This window comes from Haliaeetus albicilla, chromosome 13 (genome assembly GCF_947461875.1).
Source record: "Haliaeetus albicilla chromosome 13, bHalAlb1.1, whole genome shotgun sequence".
In the NCBI taxonomy this organism is placed as follows: Eukaryota; Metazoa; Chordata; class Aves; order Accipitriformes; family Accipitridae; genus Haliaeetus; species Haliaeetus albicilla.
Genome location: NC_091495.1, coordinates 39,901,148 through 39,919,015, shown reverse-complemented (window position 1 = coordinate 39,919,015; position 17,868 = coordinate 39,901,148).

The following is a 17,868-nucleotide window of genomic DNA, read 5'->3' as shown; positions in this document are numbered from 1 at the left end:
AGTCCATAGAATTGCTTTGTGCAGCAGTCCCTTGCCAGGTCACCTCTAGGCATGACGCCAGTATAAATGGTGAAGGAGACAGAAGACAGAGGCTTTTCTGTCTCATTTGCTTTACCCTGGTCAGAAAGACAGAAACTTGGCACCTGAGGGCTCCTTGGCTCCGCATCTCATGTGCATGCAGGGTAGACGTGACAGTGTCCAGTGCTAGTACTTGACCCCCATTTATGTTTCTCGTAGTTTGTGAATTGTCTGGAAATAACTGAGAGGGGGACTTGGAGGTTTGTTAATAATTCAGAATGTGCTCCTTTTTAAGGTGTATTTGGTAAATAAAGTTAATTTCGCACTGAAACTACATAAGATAAACTGTTCATGGCATTTCTCATCCTAGTATGTCCAGGAACTGTAAAGAGAAGGTAAAGATGGCCATCCCCTTTGGGGACACAAAGACAAGCAAAGGGTAGCTAGAGCTGGTCCTGCATGGAGCTGGTAAAAGGCAGAGCCAGAGGTGCAGTGGGGTCACCTACTTCAGCCTGATTGATTTCCCACTTTACTAGTAAAATAGGTGATAGTATCTTTATAGCATTATATATATATAATTAAATGAGTATTGTATATACATACATATGTACATGAAAGAATACTTTCACAGTATATACAGATGCACATTGAAAATTAAAACCAAAATCTTAAAAATAAATTTCAATCTTTAAATTTTTGACCACCACTTTTTATAGAAACCAAACTATTGTCATAATAAGCCTTTCATGTTTATGTTTTCTGCGACATCTTTCTATGCCCTTCAATGTCTTCAGTTTCATAGCTTTTAATATAATCCTCTTGAGCATTTATTTTCAGTATAGTAAATATTGATGTAAATATTATGTGCACATGAAAGATGAAACAGGAAAGAAGTCTAATCTAGGAGGAAATATTTAGGTGGAGACTCAGTGTGTAAAGATTTAACGAACACACAGAGACTCATTTTGGAATCGTGCCTTTTACAGCAAGTGAGATTAGACTGTACAGTTGTTGTAGAGCACTTTTCATTTGGTAGGACCCCAGGCCCTGCACAGAGGGGTAATCATGTTCAATCCCTACTTAGAGAAGAGCATTTAGAAGGTACATGTTGATTTTTGTCCTGTAGACCTCACTGACTGTTTTTAAGCTTTCTGGATTATATAGTACAGCTGATTAATGAACTTTAAAATATTTTTGTATATTTTTCACAATTAATGCTTGGTTCTTCATAATTGACCTCTAATTAAAACGTGTTGTTTCTAAATCCCATTAAGAATGTTATTAATTAAATGAACAGCTGGAGTGGGCTGCCTGGAGTTGCAGGCAGCAATGTAACGAGTTACAGCAAGGATTCAACTGCAATGCAGAAGAAAGAAAATTCGGGGGGTGTGGGGTGCGGAAATTCCATGATTTATGATATATCATTCAGAATTAATTTACAGCCGTATCCTCCTCTATCTGTAAAGCAGAATGTTTTACATTAATGCATGGTTTGGCATCGGTGGGTTTCTTTCCCCTCCCCTACTTGTGGGAGAAGGAAATGCTGTTCTAGGTATTTGAGAATAGTAAGTAGTTTAGGAAGGTTAGACTGTGAAAATATGACGTCATTTGTCCTATTGGTATGAGAAGGAAATGCTGATGCCATCGTTTAGCTGGTGCATTGCTATCTCTCTGCATTGCTGAGATGGAGTGGGAGAAATGCAATAAAATGAGGAGTATCTGAGGGTGAGTGAGATAAGATACTGGTTAATTAAAAGCTGAATCCATGCTAAGATACTACACTGATTTTAGAAGTTTCAATTTAAAATTAAACTGACCTCAGTCTGTTTTCAAGGTTAGGATGTGATTGGAAGGAGAGAACCAGTGAGCCCAAGGAAAACAGTGTGTTCATGGAAAAGTCAGCTAGGATTAAAAACCAATCATACTGCCAAACAGTTTCAGGGAACTGGGACAATATTTGCAACCAGTGCTTTGCATTTACAACCTCAACAGAAGTAAAAGGCCTTACCTTTGTCAGAGTATGAAGTTAGGTAGGGTCTTTGTCATTTCATAGGCAAGGGAAAGTGCGTGTAATTCAGAAAGTGACTTATTTCCAGTCACACACACTGTCTGCTGTAGGGTCACACGAGCTTCTGCATCCAGGCTCTTTTGTTTTATTACCCTGTGCTGCCACGTTGAATAAATATATTCACTGTCGATCAGTCTGTGCTGCACTCTCTGCTTGGAGGCACTGCTTATGGGACACAGGTGCCCATTTAGGGGGAGAAATGAGGTCCCACTGTCTAATAAGAGGCCAGGAGGCAGTTACAGGGCAGGGGGAAGCAATTCCAGACCATTCATATACTACAGGTTGCCTTTTTGTTGTAAGCACAGATGCAAGTGGCTTTTTAAATCATGGCTCAGTTGAAAGAGGTTTGCAGTAAAATTGCTGCCAATTAAGTGGGTCTTTTAAATAGGAATGTTGGGAAACATTTCCATTTGTCAGCTGAGTGTCCACATGCTTTTGATAAATGCATAAAACAAATATTACGGAAAAATAAGCCTACTGTGTTCATCTTTGTAATTCTTCATCTATCACTCTACACTGTGAAATCAAGCACCATAAATTCTTTAAATGAAGTAATTGGAGTGTGGTTCCATTTAATCCATCCATTATTTTTAACCTTGACATGAAGTTTCTTGATGCTGCTTTTCCCTCTTTTTCTGTTAGTTTTTCTTAATTGCTTGTCTTGGCAGCAGGACATTTCAGCTGTCCCAGTGTAATCTACAATACCCTCTGGGAATGTTTCAACAAAGGTTTCTGCAGAGTCAGCCTTTCTGAAAATAAAGCAGATACTGAGGTTAACATAAGAGGTGCATGCCTTGAGGTCACATTGTAAAATTATTTTTTTTTTAAACTGCATTTAGGAAGGACAAGATTGCCTTGAAATCCTGTCTCTCCCTGGGTGCCTTGAAAAGAAAATTATCTGAGATGGTGTTAAAGGGTTGCTTGGTTATTTGGAACCTATTTTTTGTTTCTTAAATTATAACACTCATGTAATCTTGTAAAATAATCAGAGATTTCCCCCTAAGTCCTGAATTATATGACAAGAAATGGTTTTGTCCTATTTGTTGCATATCACTCTTTCTTGTAAAAAATCCTGTTTAAAAGGTGAAACTGTTTTAAAGAGGGAATGGAGGGTGAACCACAGAACCTTTGAGCAGCACAGACATCTTCAGCTGACACATAACATGATAAATTCCAGAAAGATTAATTCTTTGAAATGAAGCAGCTGCTGTTCTCAATGGTTTCCAATACCTGCTGTGGAAGGACTCTCATCAATCATGCTATTTTGAGACATCAATAAAGAGGCTTAAGGTGTTGGATTTAAGCAGGGGACATTTCATCTCAGACCTGGAGCAGCCTAAGGTGTATGCATGCCCCTTCTGCAGCAGGCATTTCATTAAAGACAGACCTTCTTATTAAGATTTATAGGACACACACTCAGCCTATTTGTTACAGATGTACTTGTAAGATAATAGCAATTATTCTATCTCCTCATTTCACTGAAGCACTGCGAATTAGCTCCAGTATATCTCCACTTCAACATCTCTGGCTTTACAAAAGCTGAAGTTCTTGATGTGTAGGATTTATTAGGCATCGATTTTCCTTCTATTGAGATTTGCCAGAAGATACTGTAGAGATCAAGTGCTGCTTGTAGAATGGACATTTATTTTAAATAATAAACATACCTGGAATTAAAATAATACAAAGATTTTAAGTTTGGACTGCTGCTTGGAATTGAAACCCAGTGTGTTGGCTGCAGAATGATCAGGAACTGGAAGAGGTTTTTTCCTTGTCAGCATGTTACTCCATCACTGCCTGCAGCAGGGATCCTTGCTGTTTCTAGAGACGCTGGGCTTGGTATTGCACATGGCAACATCCCAGGCTGGATAACTTGATCGAGGTAGCGGCTCTCACCCTACCGACACACTGACAGTGATGCTGAATGCGTCACTGTGATGGGTGGGTAGAACATTATGTCAGACAGAGCACTGTATTTCAAGTTCTGTGTAGGGAAGCTGTGGGATTCACTGCTGTGTGAAATTAAATGTACTTGTTTTCTTGAGTGTGATTGATCATGCTATATATGATAATCAAATGCCTCAGGAAGTTAAGTAATTCTTTGCAGTGAAATGATCCCTTGTTATCCCCATGCACAGGTTTGCACAAGTTTACCAGATTTAATATTTCTCTCTGAATGACCTGATCTTTATAGTATTTTTGGCTACAACCTCCTTTGAGGATTGAGACTCGATCTACACTGACAAACCTTATATTTCTAAACCATCTGTTTGGAGCCCTTTCCTTCCTGCTGTGACTGATGTGTTATTTCTGTAGAAGTTGAAACATTTGCCAAGAGACGTGTAAGGCTGCCTGTGAAACCTCTATTTTCAGGTGTCCCTGATCTAAGTGCTTTTTGCTGGAGCAGTCCCCTCATCCCAGGATTGTTCAGCTACTCATACTCCTCTTTCTGACAATATAATCAGTGAAAAGGTGGAAGGAAGTTATATCGAATCATGCAGTAATGGAGTAAGGCTATGCAAGCTGGGAAATAGATTCTGTAGTCCAGTGAGTCTTGTTATGCAAAATAAAGTTGGCATGTGCAGTCCTAGATTTGAATAACAGCAGTAGTTTCGTTTGGTCAGTGGCATTCAGGAATGATGCGGGCTGCGTCAGCGTGACCTGCTGTTGATTTGACACTGGTCTGTCTTTGAGAGGATTGAGTCCTGTGCAGGCTGTAAGGCTGTTCCTGGGGATGATTACCAGTCTGAATAAAGGCTTTAATAAAGCAGGAGTTGCAGATAAACCTGGTTGCATGCTTGGGCATCTCTCTGTCATCAGCAAAGCACTTAAGCATGTACTTAGCTTTGTAAACTTAGCCCATCCTGAAGTGCATTGGCAAACAAGAGGTCACCAAGAGGGTGCCTCTGCACTTATTTTTGAAACATCCAAGGTTGGCTCCCTGCAGTGTGACACCCTTACTTTAGCTCTAACTGTGGACAGTGCCTTGGGGTTCAGCACAATGGCACAGTATCTCCTTGTGCACTGCAGAGTGCTGTTGCCTTTTGTCCATATGGTGATATTTACAGCTTGAGTTTTACACGTATTTACTTTTACTTACAAGGCTTCCATTGCAAGAGCATGCTGCAGATCAAAAGGACGGCACTCTGTGTATTTTAATTTAAAGATATCATTACTTATAATATTTACTAATGCCTGCAGATAAGATCACTTACTAATATCATACTAATATCATACAAAATAAATTAATACTAGCAGCTCCCTAGGGTAACTGATTAGAAAACAATACTCATTCTGTTGGTCAGTTCCTTTTCTGTCAGACTCAAATCAAAAACTCACTGCAGCCTTTTCTACAGATTTAAGTAATTTTTCGATCATTTTTTATCAGTGAGACATAAATTCTTTTCTTCCAGACAAGGAGATGCTGCTGATATCTTGTTCAAAAGCTGATGTCACACAGAAAATCACCCCCTTAATTGACAGTATAGGCAGCTTGTTGGCTGTTTCACTGATGGCTTGGAAAGGTCGCACCACTGCTACTGTGCAGTTCAGCATTTCTCCAAAGAGCTGACCTTACTGAAAAGCACCCTCTTGTCCTGTGCTTGCAGGTGAACACAACACCAGGCAAATACCCAACTCGGCACTTCTTTCTCACAAAGTAACTGTTTTTTCTCAGAGGCTGATGTTAATAACTCTAAATCAGACTTGGAAAGCAAGCAACAGCAGATAGCACCCTTCCTGCTCTTACCAGATGTGTAGATTTGGGAATAGACTTTCATTTCCCACAGGCCAAAGGACCAAGAATTTGGGATTGTATATGGAAAGAGGAGAGGAGATGGTCTTGTGAGATTTAATTGGCTTTGAAAGGTTTCTTCCTCAGGCTGCACGGGGCGTAGTTATAGAAACCTGGGTTTTAACAAGTTCCTATTTTGCCTTTGACAGCTGCTTCCCTCATGATTTTGGAAAGATTGCATAAAGTTGCGGCCTCACTTTCCCCATCTGGAAGGCTAAAACGCTAATAACATGCTGACTGTGCAGGCCTATTTGGAGGATTAGTTAATGTTTTCAAAGTGTTTTGTAAATCCCATGCACTAGTCAGACAATGCAAATCGAGCAATAGTCTGTGATTTCTTTAGTATGTGCTACTCCATTATTGAGCTGTTCTTTCATAACTTTTTACGTCTGCCAGGACGCACAGTAGTTTCTGCTTCTTTCTTCACATGCCCAGTTTACACTGATGTTTATAGGACATAACAGTTCAGGACTAAAATGAGTTTTGATAGCTTCCTCTTGCTAAATCATCACTTAATTTCTAGAGCCTGCGGTCTGGATTGGGTTCCAGCTTGTGTGTGAAGAAGCCCACGTTGCTATCACATGTGACTGAGAAAGGCAGTGCTGGGGCACTTTATTTTTTAGAGTGGAATAAGTTGAGGATCTGAAAGTTGCGTGGTAAAATCCTTGTGACACTGTTTTAATTGAATTTTCATGGTGGGACTGGAACAGAACATCCCCTAGATAATGGCATCCTTCCTGAGAACCCTTGCATGGCAGACTGCAAGGATTAATCTTAACCAAAGGGAGACATCCCTCCATATGCAGAGTCCAGCAAGTTTTCTACATGCTGTGGGGTCACACTTGCATCTTGTGTCAGGAGCTGTCTGTCCTCCTCAGAACAAGAAACAGCCTTGTGCAATGGCTGCTGCTGCATTAGTCAGCAGGGGCTCCATAAAGAGGGTTGGTTCACAAGTTCCCATGAAAACATTCCTGTTTTTAAACAGTAAATGGCTTGTCAAGTAAATCGAAGCTGGCACAGATTATCCTTATTCACTTACAAAACTGATTTTCAGAGATTAGAAACTGTGACATGAGTGTGAAGTACTTTGAATTTTTGAGTTGCTGGGTTTGGATTTTTTTTGGCAAACTGACAGGAAAAATGAGGGGGTTGCTTTTTGCCAAAGAAGGAAATACAATGTAATTTTGTAGCAAAATCTGTCTTGTCTTTTCTTTTTAACTAACGCTCTTAAACAATGCAAAGTAAAGCACCAGTGAAAAGAGATTGACGCTTTTTAATTGCATTTTTTGAATTGAGATATCTTCCTGAAGATCAGTCTGTAGTCACAAGTGCAATTAATGGCTCACGCAGCAAATGCTAGACTTCAGTATGCTGAAGCTTATGGAAGGCGAACCTTTGCGTGCGTTAGATGTGGACAATCTTTTTTCCCAGGCACCAAGTCATCTAAGTGCAGCCCAGCTCTGTTCTGGAAGTTGTGTCTCTGAGTTAAAATGACAGAGAATAGATTCTGTTTCTTAGACTTGTGTTATATCAGTGCATCTGTGATTTTCACATTGAATCCAGCCGGTGTGGAGCTCAGTGCAGTGCAAAATCACATCTCCCTGCATCCATCGGAGCAGTCATCAGCTAGTGAAATTCCTGGGGTTGCGCCAAGTCAAATGCTGAAAATTTGGAGTGGTGGCGTGTACCACTTGCATAAAGGTGAGTCCTGAGGCCATTCAGGCAACATTCATATGCCAAATGCTTCCTTCCTGCTAAAGCCTCAGTGGCTCTTTGCAGGAGAGCTCTCTGCAGCACAGCCTGAGTTCCCTGGCTTTGGGAATAACGTGCTCCACTGATTCGAGGCACCAGCATGATGGAGTGAGGTCTCACAAGGCTTACGTGTGAGGCACTGCTGCCTACTGGCAAATGGTGCCATCAGCTTGAGTGGAAGATGACAAGCTGGCTTGTGCAGAGAAAGAAGCTGCCTCAGGATGTTGCAGCTTGTGTTTTTTTCTTGCAAGCTGGGGTTAGATCGGGTGCTTGCAAAGGGATGTTACCTTACCTGCACCCAAGGCTTTTAAATTGAATGTAAAGGTGTAGAATTTAAAGCTGCACAAGAAAAACTAAATAAAGCTTTGGTCTAGTCTTAACATATTACAGCCAAGAGTCTGCCTGTGCCTGTGGGAGTTTGGGAGTGGAAGGTCAGATTTCTCCTGATCTCTCTCCTGTTCTTTTCCTCTGTATGCAGACAAACAAACAATCATGCAGACCTAGGCAGTTTGAAGTTGCAGAAGTCAGGTTTTTAGCTTTTGGGAGTCACAAAGGTGTGTAGAAAAGGAGCTACGTGATTCAGGAGGAGTTTCTCTTTCCTGAACATCCTTAACCCCAGACAAAGTGTTTCAGTAGCATCTCTGCAGCCTTGAAAATTGTGCCTTTATGTGTCCTAAAATTAAATGCTCAAAACAGGAGTACAGTCTAAGGTAAATAAAGCTTTTTATTTTGTAAATGCCCCAACCACAGCTCCTAAAGCTAGCATAGCATGGTGACGGTAAGTGAATTTTCAGTGCAGCCATCCGTTTTGCGTAACTCATGTAGCTGTCCTGAGATTGTGCCTGTTGATGTATGGTAGTTTGCAGAATTGGAAGCTGCTTATAACCTGTGTACTGTGGTCAGATATTCAAAGATGTCTAAATGTTTAACTACCATTTTCATCTAAATACCTTTGATTTGGGTTTTGTAAGAATTTATAGTTGGGTTGGTGTTTGGTTGTTTTTTGTTTTTGTTTTTTTTTTAGCTAAAATAGGCCATTTCTTACTGTTTGCAAAATAATCCACACACACTTTGAATTATTAATTTCTTTTCATTTTTATGTCCTTTCAAGATCCTTTCTGAAGAGGGTGTTTGAATATATATTTTTTTTTTTCAGGAGTCTGTGTCCCCACCTGCTAATGTGTTTAATATAAATTCACTGTCTGTCCTTGCGGATTATATTATGCAGTCTAGGGTTGATGGACTTTTTAATAAAGTGAATATTGGAGACAGATTTGATAAAAGACATGCCACATCTAATGATGTTTAATGAAAATAAAAGCTTTTGGGCTTGGTGTCCTGCCCATTAACTTAAGTGTGATTATATTTATTGTCCGTCAGACAGCTCAACACAAGCTCGGTCAGAAAATGAAATTTTAGTGTTACGGTAAAAATAGAAAACAGGATAAATGCTTTGGTTGGGGGACAAATAGTGTTTGTGAAGGTCACATTAAATCTATGGAAACATTGCCACTGACTTCAGCAGGGATTGAACTGTGTTGCAAATATTGCCAGGGAAGAAATGAGAATAACACTGCAAATATTTCTGGTCATGGTTGAAGTTGTATGTTTGTGTAACAAGATCCTAATATTTTCCCTAGTGTTCTTTGCCTGTTTCTGGTGGCTCTTTCTGGACATACTGGAGTATCTGGACATGGCTTGTTCTACTTCTCACGTAGCTTTCCTGGCTGTGATGAAGGCCATGGGCTTGGCAGGATACAGTCACAGCTGAAAGTGCTCTGTAAGATGAGCAAAAAAAGACAAGTGAAAGCAATGATACTATAGAGAATGAGGGGACTTTCTTATAAGATCTAAGTACGTGCTTAAAACTAAGCATATATTAAGATTCAAGGGCATTTGCTTCATTGGAGTTCTGTAATGTGGGGCAGTCTACTAGTGCGTTTGTGGTTTAATGCCAGATCAACTTTCCTTCCTGCCCTCTGCTTCCCTGTTCACAATGCAAAACCCAGACCTGTGTTAGAGAGTTTCTAGAGCTGGTTGGAAAAGCATAAGAGACTTAGGAAATGTATTTTTTAAAAACTCCACCATAAAAAATATTTAGAATTTTCTAATTGGTCTAATGAAAAGTGATCATTTTGGGGAGGAGGAAGGAGGTCAGTTTTGTTCTATTTTTTTTCCTTTCCTCCCTTCTCCTTTCTTTGTTTTCTTGGTGCAAAAGAAATTATAAAGCAGAAATATAGACAGCAAGGAGAGGGAAATACAGGAGCCTGGGTAACTGGGAGTAAAACTGCTCCTATTCTCCCTTCAAAATAGAGAAAGTCTGCAACAGCTGAAAAATGCCTCAACAATCATGTTGAAAAAAAGGACCATTTTTTCCACTGGATAAAAATCAGTAGCCATATTAATTTCAGAAATACCACAAGATGAAGTAAGTTTTGTCCAGCTGAATATAGTTGCTCATCAGGTTTAGAACTGCTTATAGATTTTGTTTTTCAGAGAAATCACATACAGAATTACTTAAATTCTGTTGAAAGGTTTTTATAAATATCATGTGCAAAACACACCAGGTCCCACTGGCCAGATGTCAATGGAGTGGCTGGAAGAAATAGTAGCTGACTATAAAGGAGGAATTAACAACTTGAATAATACATGTGATAGAAATAAGGTTGACTCAAAACCATAGCACTATAAAAACATTCTGAAATTAAGATTTCCATGTTACGTTAAATATTTTCTAAATTAATATATTCTGTACATAGAGATGGCATTAAATACCCAGTGTGCTGTACTTTCATATACAGTTCCACGTGGTCTATATAGGCGTGTTTGTGTCTATAGCAGTTATACCCATGTATGTTGCGGTTAACACATGCAGCAGCCTTTATCTCCATGTACCAAAGTGTTCTGTGAGTGAACAGAGCATTCTTTTTATGGTCTACACATATCCATGCATGAATATGAATACATATTCCACATGAATACATAAAGCACCTTTGAATCTTTCAAACCCTGGGGAAACACAGCACTCTCCAGAACAGAGTAGTACTTCTTGCTTTGTTCCACGAGCAGAGACAGCAGCAAGCATCTCTCGGTGTGTTTTAGCCCTTGGGTGAGATGAGCTGAGCTGGTGCCTGTCAGGCAGGTCTCGACGAGCCTCCCCCAGCAGTGCCTGGTGGGGAGAGGAGAAGAAGCTTTCCTGGCTGCGGTGGAGAGCTGGGGACCAGCACAGCAGCCTGTACAGCTGGGGCTGTCTCCTGCCACTGCATTTTTTGGGAATGCTGCAGCTTGTGGGGAGTCCTGTACTGTTCCAGGCCAATGATTCATGTATCACAGTGTGTCAGCTTAAAACTCGCTTGTGTGCAGGGAGGGTACAGCCCAGTTCTGTGGGCTCCAGAGAGCGTTGAATCCTGCACAGGGAGAGGAAAACTTGCCAGAGAATGGACAGGTGTTTATTTCTCTTTTGTGGCTACCAATTTCAGATGGGAAGATGGGTCAAGTCAAAGTCTCAGATTAGACCTGCTCCAAAATTGGGTGGATTTGCAAAGCAAACCCTGGCTGGAGGGGATGAGATCTGCCCTTGGTGACAGCCACAGCTCACTGGAAAATGAGCAATGTTGGCATTGCCAGCTGGGGTTTCTTTCTTCTGAGATTCACAGTGACAGGACCCACTGCACCACCTACACTTCGCAGCAGGGTCAAGCACCAGCAGCTCTCACTTTATAGAGTAAGGGTGGTCCAAATCCCCAGCTTTTGCAAAACCTCCCACTATCTGCCTTCTACTGCAGCTCCTGAGATATGGTTTGCATAAATAGTTTGCTGAACATGTCAAAATCAATCAGAGTGAACGAAGCTATGCAACTTTGAGACAGTTTCCTCTCCCCAGGATCATATAATGACTTTCCTAACCAGACATGATGCATAAACTCAGCAGGCCAAATATTACCACCTTTTTTCATTCTGAGTAACACTTACTAACAAGTTTATTTCTGGTGTAGAGAGGCAACTGCTGGCCCATGAATTTTTTAAGCTAATATTGAAGCTTCTATGCTATTCCTACATGCCATGAGGTACTCTGCAGATGCTCAGAAAACGCATATATGTAATGCCTTTTTTTTCTTCTCTCCTTTCCATTGGGCATAATTTGGCATATATTTCACAAATGTCTATGCTGCTCGGCACATGTTAAATAAGTAATGAGAAGGCACTATTCTTCTGATTGCAGCATTCCTAATGATGGCAGTGATAAAGTAGATGACTCTAACCCCAGGTCAGGATGGCTTTTAAGGTAAGGAAATGGTGACATGAATAAGGAATAGGTGTGAAATTAGTAATGTAATAATTCAAGGGAAGTAAAAACCATGATGTTGGTATGAATTAGAGTGCTTGCTTGTTTCTGACAGAGGTCTTGCATTTCTACTCTGGTTGAATTTACAGACTTTTGAGTCAGGTTTTATCAGTGAGAGATGGAAGTCTGTCTGCTGGTTTATAATGTCTAGACAGGTGCCGAGATATGTTGATAAGTGCACAATTAGATCCCCCTTCCCTTACCTTTTCTGTGGGCTTCGTCTGCCTTGTGACTTATGCTGCTCAGACCCATGGTTAGGAAAGAGGCTACTTTTGGCACAGGGGATGCTAATCCAGGCCAAGCTGTGGCCGAGAAGCTCCAGTGACAACCTGGAAGGTTTAGCTAACCCGGGTTCCTGGTGTGGCATACAGACCAGCTGCTAAACACCCCAAAACCTGGAATCCAGTGGTCTTCCTTCCCAGTGCCTCTGGGACAGTGCGAGTTCATTTTAACTCACCTGTCTTTGGATGAAAAGGGAGCAATTCCACTAGGCTATCTAAGGTTCCCTGTCCTCATTTGTAGATCTTTTCCTGCCTGCACTCTGCAGTGGATCATTAATATTTCAGGTTTATTTTCCATTCGGCTACGTGCCTGCAGCACACAGCTGATTCTAGCATGAAATATTCACAGCAAATTACAGCTATCCGGAGGTCTGGTGATTGCCGGATGAGTCAGGCCCAGGGTCCCACTGCAGTTTCTCCCTCTCCCCTTTTCTAGGTGCTGGGCTGCTGCAGTGTACTTGGACCTGTGCAGGGTTATTTGTTTTCCTTTGTAGGGCTTCAGCCTAGGGATTGTCAAAGATCAATCCTAGCAGATAGGTGCGTCAGTAGATTGTGTGTTGAGAGGTGTTGGCATCAGAGGTTTTTAATATACACTTTAGTGTTGTTACTGCAAGTCATTCTTGCTATTATAGACTGGAAAAGACCAACACAGGCCCCTTTGTGTGGGCTACTATAAATGCACAAAAAAGAGAGTGGGGATCCAGGAAGGTACACACAGCATGGAGGTTAGATAACTGGTCCCAATGGGCTCATCCCAAAAATGGGTTTGGGCATCCCCTCTGCAGCCAGCGGAGGCAAGTGAGGGCCTCTGAGTTTTGAGAGATGAGGCAGATGGGGAGAAGCGAGAGGAGCTGGTGTCCTTATTTTGAACATGCAAAGCTGAAGCACAAAGAACTTAAGGCTGGAATTGAGTTTCCAGGTGAGTGAGCTTAATGCACTGGGTGTGTGGAAGACGCTAAACTCTTCTGAAAAGCCAACCCTTGATTGCAGCTGCCAAGTGCTAAGAAATCTGACCACTGGCATGGGAGTCAGTCCCGTAGCACCATTTGAGAATCAAAGAGGGACTGTTGCCTTGAAATCTGTCTCGAAGCTACATGAGCAATGTCACTTAGACAGTGGGAATTTTCTTGCTGTCCTCAGGTGTGTGTGTTGGGAGTGAAGGCATCAGAAGCAGAAAATGGAGAGGGGTGGACTCATAACAGAGATGCCCGCAGCAAAGCATGTAGGTGCTCAGTTGGTGTCTCTGAAGGGGGGTGAGTCATGTTCATCTGTTTCAGTACCTTGACTGGGAGACTACGCTGTGGGGTTTTTGTTTTCTCCTCTGTTAAGTCATCTCATGGGTTTTCTACTGTTATGAAGCCTTATCACAGCATGGGGCTGGGTAGCAGGGATTTTTGGATTATCTAATTTATAAAACATGTTTAGCAATTCACTGCAGCACTTCAACGGGATGTACCCACTGATGGGATTCAGGGACATGTCTCAGTAATAGCTGCAAAAAGTAACATGGAAAATACATTACTCCAGTGCACTTAAGGACATCAAAAAATAGATTCAGTATATGGCAGAGCGCAGCTCGTTTCTCTCTCCATGCATGAACAGATGCAAGAGAGAGATCTCTTCTGTATCTGCAGCACAGAGTAAGTGCACCTGAGCTCTGTCCTCACTTGTACTGAGGCTTGCTTTATAAGTTCTCCAGTCTTTCATGATGGTTTTTGACTTCTGAAGGGGGATGCCTCTATTTCTGAAGTCCTGTGGAAGCTGCGTTATTCTTTTCATTAAACCTGTTGCTTGGTGCTGTGCACTGAGATCTGTTTTGTCAGGCATGTGACCAAGATTTCCCTCTGGTCCTGGGTGCGGTGGCTTAGACCAATCCCATGGAAACTGCCTTCCCTTTCTTAATAGCTCTTGCAGACACATCTATCAATATTCCAGCCTCCACTTTTTTTCCCCTAGACCTTCTAAGGGCCGGGGCCATGCATTATGTGGAATTATTTATGGATCTAATGTCAGTAACAGCCTGTTAATATCTGTGCCACTTTTCCGAAGATTGCTTTAAAGTGATCTGGGAGCCAGGGCAACTGCTGGCAACCCAACAGCCACCTCTGCTTCTTTCCCAGGGCCTCCCATTTCCTCGGCACCAGAGGAAGATTAGAAGCATCCAGCAATGCCGCACTCTGGAAGTTATCAATAAACTGATGATTTAAGACTAGCACTTCTCAGCCGCAGGTAAATAACACTAAGTAGCTGATGGCTGAGGTTCACATTTACTGATATTATCAGGCAGTGGCAAAGGCCATCATAGTAAGAGCCATTTGTTTCGTAGCACTGGAGAGCTATTAGGCCCAGCTGGGTGGTAGACAGACAGTCAGGTCTGAAGTCTTAGGGTCTGTCAACTTGGAAATCTGCAATATTTCCATGAGTTTTCACTGATTTGCACATCAGTGGATTCAACCTGCAGCCTTTTATTCATTTATTTGTTAAGATGGTAATGATTCATGCAGTACTATGAGGCTATGAAAGATCTACTGGCATAAGGAAGCAAAAGGGGAAGAAAATTCTTAATTTCAAGTTACAAGTGACATTTATTATTCATTTTGATAAAGGCTGGTAGGACACTGTTTTGTTTTCTGGTCAGTAAGACCTGAATCAATTAGGACTGCCTCTTGCTGTGTAGAGCTTAAGGCATGTGCTCTCTATGGTATCATGTTTGGAGGGTTGGGTTTAGCCTATTTATTAGTTGTCTGGTGCCTCTGTGTCTGAAAATCTGAATGTGCTCCAATCTCCTCACTCTCCTGGCTGATGGCATCCTTGTTAATGTCTCCCAAATCTATAGCCCAAGGTCAGAGGATGCAGTAAATTCAGAATTGATTCGTTTGAGGTAATAGCAGTCATCTGATAGCAAGCAGGAGAAACTTCTTTTCCATGCCCCATTGCCCTCTAATGGCCAGTGGTGAATTTGCACAGCAAAGTGGGCAATTCAGAGGGCCCGGTAGGAGCTACTGAGGAAATAGGTCTGTTGCTATGGTCCAGTGTGTGCCTTATTTTCAAGAACCCCCCAAAACTATTCACAGTGGAGATTGGTTTGGGGGTGCAAAGAGTAAAAGGTTTGCTCTCTCTTGGTAGCACTGTCACTCAGAGGCAGAGGGAGGGAAAAGAGGGATGAAAGAGGGTGGTAAATTCAGAGATTGAAAAGGAACATAAAAAAAGACATTTTTGTTTTCCCATGGAGTAAGGGGAGAGGGAGGAGTGGGGTGCTCACTTCTAGTAAAAAAAACCCACCCCAAAACCAGTGGTAAACTGCTTTGCTTTTGGGCTAGGAGCAAGACAAGGGTCTGGCACGTGGCTCCGGCGTAGCAAATGCACATTCAGTCAGCTTCAGTTCACTGGTGGTGATTGCACTGTGCCAAAATCCCTTCTGTATCTTACTATATGATGCCAGCAGGTGGGCTTGCTGCTCTGCTGTACTGTGTGTGCGGTAGATCATGCTGAGGAAGGGACCATGAACCAGGAATAAGGGAACCGCTGGACCCAAATCAAGCTATTGCAGGTCAGTGAAAAGTGTGAGACTACACAGGGAAATGCATCTGATGAAGTACTAGCCCTGTGGGGCTACATACTGCAGGCTCTTGACAATTGGAGTGCTGAAGATGTCTTCAGTTTCCTTGGGTTCACTTTCCTCTTGCAGTAGAGGCTTTTTAACAGTAGATGTCACGTTTGCATAACGGAACAATAGATGTACATACAGACGAGCCCTTTTGTGCCTGACTGGAACGACAGAACATGTGCTCCATCGCAGGGGATACTATCGTGTTCTATGGATGCTGAGGCCATGAAAAGCTGTAAATCATAAACTGCTATGGGTGTGTGCTCTTATATATTTTTCTTGGGTTTCTACTGCAAGTCACTGCTGAAGATGGATGCTTGGTCTCAATACAGCACTCACACTCTGCTTGGGTGCTGGGGTGCAGGCTTTGCTTACTGAAAGTGTTCATATATTAAGGAGGTTTGATCCCATACAGGTCAGACATAGAGTACTGGTTTTCTGCAGGAGAAAGTAAGCCCAAGCTCCATGGTTTGGGAGTTGAATCTGAGAAAGGTAATTGAGAAAAAGCAAGTCTCTTTAGCTTGCTTCAAATCTCCATATCCTCGGAAAATTCTTGATGCTCACAAAGTGGAATATGTTGCAGACTATGAAGAAACAGATTTTAAGGTGGCAGAAAAATGGTGATGTAGTATCTTGTCAACCCTTACTATAGATTTAATTCAGCTTTACTGGCTAACTTTGTCAATGCCTGTGAATGATCTTTTTGGTCCAAGCTGGGAGTTCTAGGGATTTGGCAATGTTATAAATGAATCCCACTTTACACTGTTGTCTTGTGTTTTCATGCAAATGATGATCTTTAAAAAACAAAACAACTACTTCCAATTTAGACAGAATACTTCTAATACATAAATCTTTCTAAATACATTAATTAGAGTTCATAAAAAATAAGTTCTGAATCTTTACACCATAGTCAAATACAGATAGATTAAAATCCATTTCTTACTCAAATAAAGACGCAATTATCCAAAGCGGAAGAAAGCTAGGCTCTTCCAATAAAATCTATCCTAAAACAAAAAACCCACCTCAGTCCTCACTGGAGACTGTAATTTCATCACATCTGTGTTTTGCAGAGCATACAGTACTTGATTGGCAACCTCAAAGCAAGCCTGGCCCTAAAGAAGAAATTGGGGTTTTTATATGCATTTCTGTATCGGAGACAATGGATCTGCAGTGTGCAGCTGCAGTAACAGTCACTGTAAATACCAAGGCTCTGCATTTGAAAAGTAAATGTACAGTTAGGTGTTCAGTATCCGAACAAGATTACGTGGATCAGGATTTCAGCAGGTGTGAGGTGGTTAGCAAACTTGAGTAGAAGGGTTCAGGCCCTCTGAGGATTGGGCTTTTTTAAAAGTCCTGATGGGCCCTGGTCAGAATCAAGTACAGGTAAATGTTAGTATGCACAATGCTGGCCTGAGGCCCCAGGTCTTGTTTTGGTAGTTTGGCAGGCATGTGGTCTTCTCTAGCAAAGCCACTATGCCTAAGGGCTGGAAACTGCCTTCCTGAGCCACAGTGTAATCGATTTGGATCTGTGTTCTGGTTTTGATCCTGATCCAACCCCAAATCCAGTTCAAACTGGAATCTCTATAAAATCTCGAGTACTTTGGGTCCAGGGCAATTTTGTGTGTGTGTCTCTCTCTTTTTTCTCCTCCCCCCTCCCCCCTGGTAAAATTTTTGTTCCTTGAAAAACACTTCTGTGTGCTTTAACTTAAAAATATTGATGCCAACCACATGAATAATATCAGTGCCAATGGTAACAATAGCATCAGTGCCAGCACCCTCACAGTATTATTAATGTCAATGCCAACAGTATCATGCAGATCTATGCCAGCAGGCCAATAGTGTCAACAATGCTGATGCCAACAGGCCAGAACGAATGAAGAACCCCTCAGTAATAAACCAGTGTGCAAAGCCTCATGCTGCGATGCTGTCCCACAATAACAAACCGTTGGGCCCAGCCTAGTTCTCATTAGCAACTTTACAATAACACACCCTGGTGCAAGAGCACTT